Source organism: Phacochoerus africanus, chromosome 6, assembly GCF_016906955.1.
Source record: "Phacochoerus africanus isolate WHEZ1 chromosome 6, ROS_Pafr_v1, whole genome shotgun sequence".
Lineage (NCBI taxonomy): Eukaryota > Metazoa > Chordata > Mammalia > Artiodactyla > Suidae > Phacochoerus > Phacochoerus africanus.
This window is the reverse complement of record NC_062549.1, coordinates 31,107,028-31,114,926: the sequence shown is the minus strand read 5'-3', so window position 1 is coordinate 31,114,926 and position 7,899 is coordinate 31,107,028. Positions and strand designations below refer to the sequence as shown.

The following is a 7,899-nucleotide window of genomic DNA, read 5'->3' as shown; positions in this document are numbered from 1 at the left end:
CTCATCTGAGCATAAGGTTTGCTTTCTTTGTAAGATCACAAACTTTGTCATCTGTGTAGGGCTGGAACTGCACTCTGGACACAGATTGCTGGAGAATGAGGCCAAAACAGAAAGCAATGCTAAGAGCAAGTGAGAGAGAGGGAAACAACAACAACAACAACAACAACAACACCCCCACAAAACCTATTCTAGCTGATGTTGTTCAGCCTTGGATCAGTTCAGTCACCCCTTGTACTTCTGAGTTACATGGCTCAGGGCATTTCCTTTGTTTGCCTAAGGTAGAGTTGAGTTTCTGTCACTTGCTCTTAAGAATCTTGAGTGCAATATGTTTTTCAACTACATATTTGGGTAGGCAATTATAAAGTCTTCAAAATAAAAATCTGCCTATTTCATGTTTATGCTTAATGTGCATGCTGGAACATGAAGATGTCCAGGTATACCTAACCATCTTAAGACTAATTACTGGAAAAAGAAAAGAAATACAACTGTATAAAGAAAAACAACTGTATAAATAAAGTATATTTTTCATGCTTTTTTCACTACCTACAGAAAGGAATGGGTGAGTTGTGCCGACACCCTAAGGAAATTCCATTTTGATCTTCCCAATGAATTGCTTATGGAAAATTAGGAAAATGGTGTTGTCAGTTCAAAGTTGTCACCACTCCAAAGGAAGAAGGAATCAAGAAGCTAGAGACTAGCAAGTAAAAGATCAAATATTAGCTGATCATCTCTTTGGGGCTAGACATGGCACTAAATTGTAAGTGGGAAGGGAAGGAAGAAACTTAAGAGGGAGGACAACTTGGCCCAAATAGACACATACCACTCAGTTCTGTGGAAAAACAACAACAACAACAACAACAACAACAACAACAAAAACCAGCTGCATTAGTGGGGTTAACAAAGCCTAACTAATTTGTAATAATGGCAAAAGAAAGTAACCTTAGCAAAGAATAACTGTGAGACATAATATGCATCCCAAGTGAATGCATTGTTCTTAGAAGTTTCTCAGTAAACTCTCCCTGAATGAATGAATAAAATAAAACATCACTTTCCACAGAATGCACACAATCTAAACTGCCAATGTGCAGAAGGAAATTAGGAGGAAAATAATGGAGAACAAAATTCATAATTGCCATTTTCTCATTCTTAGCACTCCATATAGAAAAACTAAGTTTTTTCAGTCCTTGTCAGGTAAAGCTATTGATTCAGGGGAACAGGTTTTGCAGAAATCATGGAGGTTTCTAGTCAGGCAGACTCTGGATTCAAGACTACTATTTTAGGCAAGAGATGAGTGTCTTCTGAACTTCAATGCCCTCATCTGCCAAATGGGAATAATAATGATTCTCTTATGGGATGGTTGTGAGGAGTGAGTGAAATAAGATGGGAATTAGACTCAAGAAATATTTGCACCTCTCTCACTTTAAGGGAGGAATATTTTCAAAAGTAGATTATCAGAAATTAATGTAGAATATATTGAAAATTAAGAGCGGACAAATAGTTAATTTGTAGGGGCGGAGACTTCGAGCTGAAAGAGCCGGATGCTCAAGAGACCTAGGACACTTCCTCGTGCGACTTGGCAACAGGACTGACCCCTTTTTGCACAGCGTTACCAAAAGAACAGCTTCCATTTCAGGTGTCAGAATCTACCCATCTCCTTTTGCAATTTAAACCCTAACTGGAGGAGGAGGAAAAATGTGTGTTGGGGGGCGTGTGGGGGAATTACAGTTCCGATAACCAGAACAACAAAATCACTAAAGTCAGGGTTGGTGTCAGCGAACAAGGCAAAATCCTCCGGAATGAGGAGTCATAAACACCCTGGAAAGAGTCAATATTTTAGAAGCTCTTTCCAGAGACCCCTATAGCCAGCCCCACGCCCCCTTTGGCTCTTCTCTCCCGGTGTTGATCATTACCCCCCTTTCTTCCTTTTTCCTTTCAGCAAAACTAAGCAGCCAAAAAAACTTTCTTTTGCAGAAGTCTTCCGCCAATTTCGCTGTTACGGAGCTTTTCCATTGCTTTAACCCAACTTTCTCTTGTTTTTTTGATGAGAACCTGAAATTAGGGCTGCAAGGCAGGCTGGAGCCCGAAATCGGGGGAACAAGAGGCTTAGTTCCAGCGAAACCCGCGGGTGCTTGTGCGGCAAGAGCCTTTTGCCGGAGGGTGGGGATCAGAGCGCCGGCAGCTAGCAGTATGCGCGCTCCGGTCCCCGCCGCGGTAACGAGCGCGGGTTCCCGAGCCCCTAGTCCTAGGCGGCGGGGACGCGCGCTCGGCGGCGGGGAGGCGGGGAGGGCGCTTTAAGCCCTAGCAGTGCCTTCCGCAGCAGCTATTTTTAGCGGCGCGTCTGCCCCCTTCTTCTCGGCCTCCAGCGTGGTAGCCTCCAAGTGGCGGCCGCCACTCCGCGGCTCCTGCGTCTCCCCCGTCGCCGCTCGCCATTGGTAGCGTCCACGCGGGCAGGTCTGAAAACTGAGCATGTCTGGAAGCGCTCGGAGGCTTCGGCAGCGGCGGGGGCTGAGCCGGGCTGCGTCAGGCTGAGCCCATTCACCGCGCGGCCGCAGGAGCGCAGCGCCAGCGCCGCGCCGCCCAGCCCCGCCGAGAGGGGCGCACTCGCCGCCGCGGGGCCCGCCGCCGCTCACCGAAGCCCCCTCCTGGCGACCCACAAGTAAGTTTGAGAGGCTGCTGGGCGGTGGGGCCAGGGCTTGGAGCCCCGGGGAGCCCAGGCGGGCAGGTGCCGGGCGCGGCTAGCGCTCCGAGAGCTGGCTGGCGGCTGCCCCTGGTGCCCAGTGCCTCGGCGCGCCTCTTGGCCAGTTTGAAAGCGGTGGCCACTGGGACGTTCGAGCAAGGGGGACCGCCAGAGCGGGAGGGATGAACTGACTTTGGGGGAGAGGCCGACCTGGGGAGAAGGAAGGGCTGCGCGTACTCAGCAGGCCGGGAGGGCTGGTGCAGAATGGGGAGGTTGGGTTTGGGATGCGGGCGCCGGGCTGAGAACAGCCGCAGAGGGAAAACGGGGTGTCTCCAGGAGATAGGGTGGGAGCGGAGTGAGAGCGCAGTGTGGGAGGCGTAGTAGTGGGTGAGCTTGTCCTGGCCGGAGAGACGGGAGGAAAGATGGATGGAAAGTGGGGCGCGCGGAAAGCGGATTTGAATGAGAGCAAAGGGAGGTGGAAGGGGCTGTGAGCTCCGGGGAATGAGTGGACTCGGATAATTTGGGGGACTCTCTACCAAGTCAGGGCGGTATAATGATGGACAGAGGCAGCCTTGAATCGAGGACTTGAGAGCAAGTATGCGAGGCCAAATATTGGGAACCGGCTGGACAGAGGATGGATGTAGAAAGTGGCCTGGAAGGACCATTTGGAAAATCGCTGAGGGATTTGAGTGAGCGGTGGTGCAGAGATCGAGAGAGGGGAGCGGTGCAGAGATCGAACCGGTGTAACAGGACTGCTGATGGGGCCAAAAGGCTCAGGAAAGGCTTGAAGGCTGCTGCGTGCAGTCCCTGAATAGTGACTTGGTAGCGGTTCTCTGAGATTCACTTGCACCCCAGGCTCCTCCTCCATTTCCTACCTGGCTCTGTCACTGGGCGGCTCGCTTTAGGGGAGCAAGTAGATTTGGACAGATTAGGTAGCCCGGAAGGTAGTCATTTATAGAGAAGCCACGGATGCTTCACTTAAGTGGTTCCTGGCCTTCTCCGGGTGCAATGTAGTGTGTGAATGTGTGTGTTGCAGGGCATGGGGATGGGGGAATGGTTTCTGCTGTAGGCCACTGGAACCCATGGTCCTACACCACAGGTATGGTGTTTGGGGCCGAAAAGTCAGGCAGAAGTCTGCAGCCAGCATGAACCTGGCAGCGGGGAGTGTGAGTATGTGTGTGCGTGCGCCTGTGTGCTTGTTTTTGGCCCGGGGTCGTGTGTGTTGCTGCAGTCTGTCTCCATGGCGAGGAGATCCAGGGTTCCACAGGCAGCACAGGGAGGGGATTAAGGGCAACGTGCTTTCCTACGTTTCTTCTGCCTCCTTTCCCTGGGGTCACATTCTTGCTCGTACAAGGATGCTCCTCTCTAACCTCTTCCCAGCTCTCGCACACCCCAAACCTGACGCCGGTCTTGTCCTCTGATTCTGTACCCAGGGGACGCTTCTGTCCCTCTTATGCCAGAGGGAATCTGGAGACTCCCAGCGGTCTGAGGGGATCCTAAATCCACCAGTCTTTCTTGGGGTGTCCCTCTAGGGGTCCGCAGTTCATTCTGCTGCCCCTGCAGGTAATGCGGTAATGTTGCCCGGAGGTAATGCTGCCTTGTGGACCTTGGCTCCAAATGGCCATCGAGGCCTGAAGCCCAATAGACTGACCAGCACTTACCGGGTCTCTGGAAGTGGATCTCCCCTCCCCGCCGCCTGCCCCCTGCTCCAATTCCCCACAGTTAAATGTAATTTTAAAAGGAAAAGACCAGATTAGTCAAACACTGAGGGGCAGAGGTTTTATGTAAATGTGCCTCTTTGGCTGGCAAATATTCTACCCATCAGCAGCAAGAAGGGAAGAAGCTTCTGCGGCGTACACATCTGAAACTGGAGGGGAGCAGGCAGAGGACCGGGAGTTGTCATCATGGCCAGGCCCCTTCAGACTCTGTCCAGCTTGCTACGTTCTGTCTCAGTGCCATATTTCAAGCGAGACTTTAACAAATGTGGGAAATGAGAATGAAGGTGACTCTGGAAACCTGTGCCATCTGTGGAAGAACTCAAAGGAGGGAGAAGAAGAGCTGTACCTACTGAATGCTAAGAGTTCAAAGGGTTGGTCGCTGAGATTGTGTGTGGTCATCAGAATTCTAAACATGCGAAATGCAGCCAGAGACTCAGATGAAGGGAAGTGAGAAACTCTCAAGTGGTGAGGACCACAGTGTGGGTTGTCTTGCAGGTTAATCATTGGTGGATGGACACAGCAGAACAGAAAGCTTCTAATGGCCAGGGGCATATCATCTCTTTCCAGGTGACAGTGGCTGGCCCGGTTTCTAGTACAATAACTATTGAAATTGAACTTTTGAAATAAGTTCATGATTCTGGATATCTGTAAAGTGAAAAGTTTGAATAAAAAGACATATGCTATCATTTTCTGCTTCTAGTACTATGTTTTTTTTCGTTGATTTTTATTAGAACATATGGTGAAAATTATTATTTTATTCATTAGTTCTTTTCTCCCCAGAGCGCTGTTCAAATAAATAACCATATAGGACTTGGAGAGCAGACCTGTGGTTGCCAAGGTGGAGAGGGAGGGAGTGGGATGGACTGGGAATCTGGTGTTAATAGATGCAAACTAATGCCTTTGGGATGGATAAGCAATGAGATCCTGCTGTGTAGCACTGGGAACTATATCTAGTCACTTACGAAGGACCATGATAGAGGATAATGTGAGAAAAAAGAATGTATATATGTTTGTGTGACTGGATCGCTTTGCTGTACAGTAGAAAATTGGCAGAACACTGTAAACCAGCTATAATGGAAAAAATAAAAATAATTTTAAAATATATAACCATATATATTTTTGCCTATTTTTTTTTTGTCTTTTTAGGGCTGCACCTGAGGCATATGGAGGTTCCCAGACTAGGGGTCTAACTGGAGCTGTAGCCGCTGGCCTACGCCACAGCCACAGCAACACCAGATCTGAGCCATGTCTGTGACCTACACCACTGTTCACGACAACGCTGGATCCTTGGCCCACTGAGTAAGGCCAGGGCTGGAACCTGCAACCTCATGGTTCCTAGTCGGATTTGTTTTGGCTGGGCCATGATGGGAACTCCATATTTGCCTATTTTTGGTTTGGGAGTCAAAGAAGAAGGAGAGTTGGGCAAACTGATTAGGGTATCAAATAAAGGCATCTGAAGATCTTACAAGCATGTGTATGTGAAAGCTTCATTTCTATAATGCCAAATTCAGTGTGAAATGAGAAAAACCTTCTCTTCCCACTCCTCACCTCCTCCCTTTGAAATGCAAGGATTGTACCCTTGGGCTGGTTCCTAGTCCTCAGAAACCTAAAACTTAACAGTCATTGCCCTGGAAGATCATTCCCTAAACTCAGGTTTGCCTTAGGAAGTAATCAATGCACTCTGCAGCCATAAGGTAAAGACATTTTGAAAGGACGATGAGGTCACTTAAATGAAGCAGAATGATGAATGAGAGAAATATTAGTCAAAGTGAAAGAGGAGAAATCATTTGCTTTTACTGGTCCTACTGGTAGGCTTAGAGCAGTGGTTCTTGGCAATGGCAGTTTTGCCCCCTCAGGGGACACTGGCAATGTCTGAAGATGATTTGGGTATCACAACTTGGGGCACAGAGTGCTATTGGCATCTCATGGACAGGGCCAGGGATGTTGCATATATTCTACAATGTACTGGGTACACAAAGAATTTTTCAATCCCATAGTCAGTGGTGCTGAAGATGAGGAATCATGCCTTAGAGCAAGGCGTGAGTAGAGTTAAAAGCAACTCCTTTAGGATGCTTCGTCAGGATGCTTTCAGTTACTCCTATTAGAAGTCTCTCTTAAAATTAAGAATAGTTAATATTGAGACACTTTGCAAAATGGCCCCATGTTCAAAAATGCTTGCTTTAAGGAAATTAAAGGAGTTTTCTTTTAGCATAATTTCTTTTCAGCTTTCAAAAAAAAAAAAAAAAAAATCCCAAAATAGATTGGCAGTGCCTGAAAGGACATATATTGTATGCATATGAACTGAGTAAACATATAATTTTTTTTTGGTCTTTTTGCCATTTCTTGGGCCACTCCCGCGGCATATGGAGGTTCCCAGGCTAGGAGTCCAATCGGAGCTGTAGCCACTGGCCTACTCCAGAGCCATGGCAACGCGGGATCCGAGCCGCGTCTGCAACCTACACCACAGCTCCTGGCAACGCCAGATCCTTGACCCACTGAGCAAGGCCAGGGATCCAACTCGCAACCTCATGGTTCCTGGTCAGATTCGTCAACCACTGTGCCACGACGGGAACTCCAGTAAACATTTTTTGATGAAAACAAGTTAGAAGTATTCTTCTACAGTCTTTATCACTGAACTTCTTTGGTAATTGCTTTTTAAAAAAAGTTTTTAATTTTAAATTAATATTAATTTACACTTGATCTTAGCCAAAAGGCCAAAAAGTGATAATTAATATTAATTTAATTTATATTACAACAATTCTATATGTGGTAAAGGATTGAACAGAATCAGAGAAGAATGTTAGCTGAATATGTATTAGGAGCCTCACAAAACTTTCCAAGGTGAAACCTTAGTATTTGTAGACATCTACACAGGAAGGTAAGAATCCCATATAATTTTCATGTATTTAGTTTCAGTTTTAAATAGACAGAAGGGCATGTATTGAGAAGCAAACTTTTAGAGCCTGTAGCACAATACACTGCCTGGAGAGCAGGAACAATAGCTGACACTGACAAATGTAATAAGATCAGTGGACTTGTTCTAAGATCACCTGTATGCAGGGTACTCAGAGCACTTACTCCATAAAAGCTTTGTCATTATCACATTGAGGACTGGAGAAACTAAAGAGATTTGGTTACTATTTCTACCCTCTTCCCCTGTCTGTCCCCACCTGCCCAGCACTTTTGTTGGTTAGTTGGTTTCAGAATTCATCCTAAAGGGATCCTCATTAGGGCTGCTTACTTCCCTTCTTGTTCTAATAACTATTCCTTCCATCCTTGCCTGGCACCGTCCCTCAGTCCCTCAGGAGTTCATGTAGCAGAAGAGACTCCTGCTTAATCTCCAGGGCACCCAGTAACCCCTCCTTTTTTTTCCTTTGTGTACAAACACAAACAGCTCTTTCCTGCTTCTTAGAGGAACAGAGATTTGTATCTCTTAGAAAAAGGCAGTGGGGAGAACCTTTGTTTTCCAGAAGGGTGGTATCCATTTCTCTGCTTGCATTTCTG

At 47.2% G+C, this 7,899-nt stretch overlaps 1 protein-coding gene across 3 annotated transcripts in view; it reads left to right on the top strand.

The window, feature by feature from the left end:
• The first annotated feature begins 2,556 nt into the window (after nucleotides 1–2,556).
• OXR1 (oxidation resistance 1) overlaps nucleotides 2,557–7,899 on the top strand; it is a 523,168-nt gene continuing 517,825 nt past the window's right edge. The window contains exon 1 of one of the 3 annotated variants that reach the window (XM_047783424.1): nucleotides 2,557–2,656. The gene's annotated coding sequence lies outside the window, so the exon portion shown is untranslated. The remainder of the gene's footprint in view (nucleotides 2,657–7,899) is intronic. The other 2 variants (XM_047783423.1, XM_047783425.1) reach the window with 2 other exon arrangements.